The 2,500-nt window shown below is 40.0% G+C and overlaps 1 protein-coding gene and 1 long non-coding RNA gene across 2 annotated transcripts in view; one reads left to right on the top strand and one right to left on the bottom strand.

Moving 5' to 3' along the window:
- LOC143031044 (uncharacterized) overlaps nucleotides 1-2,500 on the bottom strand; it is a 434,053-nt gene that overhangs the window by 311,407 nt on the left and 120,146 nt on the right. The gene's annotated exons all lie outside the window — the stretch shown is intronic.
- Nucleotides 1,918-2,500, top strand: part of LOC143030587 (uncharacterized) — a 2,120-nt gene continuing 1,537 nt past the window's right edge. The window contains exons 1-2 of the long non-coding RNA XR_012966915.1: nucleotides 1,918-2,104; nucleotides 2,308-2,500. The exon at nucleotides 2,308-2,500 is cut by the window's right edge and continues 1,103 nt beyond it. This is a non-coding gene — a long non-coding RNA (uncharacterized LOC143030587). The remainder of the gene's footprint in view (nucleotides 2,105-2,307) is intronic.

The following is a 2,500-nucleotide window of genomic DNA, read 5'->3' as shown; positions in this document are numbered from 1 at the left end:
GTTCATATATACACTATTATTCCTCACACCCTGATGGCGTAAAGGTATCTGTTTTTTCGTCGATGTACCTCAGGGCCCTACGCATTTGCAGCCCAGAGTATATCGATGATGAAATAAGATGTATTTACGACATTGGTACTAAGCTACAATACCCCACACATGTTCTTGATAAAGCTTACAATCGTGCTAAAAGGACATTTTACAACCTTAGGTCAACTCAAACTTTCAATATGAATAACTTGCTAATTTTACCGTACCAAGAGAACCTGCAAAATATTCCAAATATGTTACGTAAATTTAACATTAATGTAGTTTTCAATAACAAGAACACTGTAAGACAACTGCTCATAAATAATTCTGTCAATAGTAATAAAGGGTGTGTGTACAAAATACCTTGCAAATCATGTAATCAGTTTTATGTTGGTCAGACTGCTAAAACACTCACAACACGAATCAATCAACATAAGAAATACGTTAGAGAGGGAAACCAATCTAGCGGTATATTCAACCACATGAACCATTTTAACCACCCAGTTGACTGGGATAACGCTAAAGTCATCACATACAACAACAACATAACAGAAAGAAATTTAATTGAATACAGTTTGATCAAATCTAGTAAGGGGATAAATGTTAATCTTCATCAAGGTTTGTACAAATTAGATAGTTTTATTTCTCATGAAATTTCAAAATTGTTTGAATTGTAATATAAATTATGAGCAGTTGTCCCATACTTGTTGGTTACCAGGACGGCCCAAACGTCCCATACTTGTTGGCTACCAGGACGGCCCATACGTCCGTCACGTGTACTTCTACCACTACCTCTCCGAATGCCCTCTTCACTATGTCATATATTCTGTACCTTGTTTCTTCATCTTATAATTCCTTCTTTGTATCTGCACTGAAGATGTAATTACACGAAAGCGCTCTGCTTCGTTAGTTTACTTTTCCTAGTGGTTATTTACGCATTTGTGAACACACGCTCCTAGTGTTTTTATTGCATATATGTATATATATATGTATATATATATATATATGTATATATGTATATGTATATATGTATATATATGTATGTATATATATATGTATATATATATATGTATATATATATGTATATATATATATGTATATATACATGTATGTATATATATATATGTATACATATATATATATATATATGTATATATATATATGTATATATACGTATATATATATGTATATATATATGTATATATGTATATATATATATGTATATATGTATATATATATTTCTAGGGCACAGGTTCTCACGGAGACAATTTTGATTAAAATCAACTGCGCTAATAGATTTAACTATTTTCAGTTGTATCTTCTTAAGTTTAAGGAAGGACTTCATTCAGCTTATGAACGAAATCATCCATGGTGAATGTGAAAAGAAAGGCGCTGGTGAATGCCGATGGTTTCTATTAGATATGTAACAGCATGTAAAAAACTGTTGACAACGACACCTAAAACTTCGGAGTTTTTTCACCTCGATAAGAGGCTTCCTCAGGGTGAGAAGGACTTCATTGGTGTAGAGGCGATGTTCTGGTCTTGAAGGTCTAGAGGCAAGTTCTGGAATTCTGGAATTCAAGAAAAGACCACCTCGCCTGCGCGGGATCGGGTTTTGTGGGAGGGGAAGAACGTCTGTTAGAAAATGAAAAGATAGTAGTGTATAAAAGAGGGCTATTGCCACCGGGCGAATCGCGAGCAATTAGGGGCTAGATTGTTGTCATGGCATAGGAGGACTTGACCAGGAGCTTGGAGGGAAGCGCCTGACGCCGGAGGTTAGGAGGTTGGGATTACTAACGGGGTTAGGATCACCAACGAAAGTTTGGAAAATGGTAGGAGGCGTAGTAGTAGAGAAAGGTGGAAAAACGGAAAAATCTTTAGTGGGAGGTAAACTGAAATGAGATGTAGTAGAAGAGAAAGTTAGAAAGGAAGCGAATTTTAGTCGAAGAAAAAGTAAGTGTATATGTTTGTGCGTGATTTGTGGCTCTGTTCGTGAGAGGTGTATGTGTGTATCTTGCGAGAAGTGAGTTGATTTCACTTTCCGCGTGTAGAGGGCGAACCTGATAAGCCACAGGTGGGGCCAGCGTCCCCTGATTATCCCCAGGTTTTGGGTTTGAAGTCCTTTTAGATCTGATCAAGGGGCGGAGCGAGGGGGGGCAGACGGGTGGTGTACACCCGCCTGCCGACGTCAACGAGAGATCAGTGACCAGAACGGGAGCGGCAAGGAGATAACTCCCCGCCGCCACCGCTGGCGAGGGCGAACCTGATAAGCCACAGGTGGGGCGAGCGTTGTCTGTTTATCCCCAGACTGGGTTTGAAGTTCTTTTAGAGCTGATCAAGGGGCGGTGCGAGGGGGGGCAGACGGGCGGTGTACACCCGCCTGCCGACGTCAACGAGAGATCAGTGACCAGAACGGGAGCGGCAAGGAGATAACTCCCCGCCGCCACCGCTGGCGAGGGCGAACCTGATG

The sequence above is a fragment of the Oratosquilla oratoria genome, chromosome 12 (genome assembly GCF_046742065.1).
Source record: "Oratosquilla oratoria isolate Oo_2021 chromosome 12, ASM4674206v1, whole genome shotgun sequence".
Classification (NCBI taxonomy): Eukaryota; Metazoa; Arthropoda; class Malacostraca; order Stomatopoda; family Squillidae; genus Oratosquilla; species Oratosquilla oratoria.
Note: the sequence above shows the minus strand (reverse complement) of the source record. Positions and strands in the feature narration are given on the sequence as shown.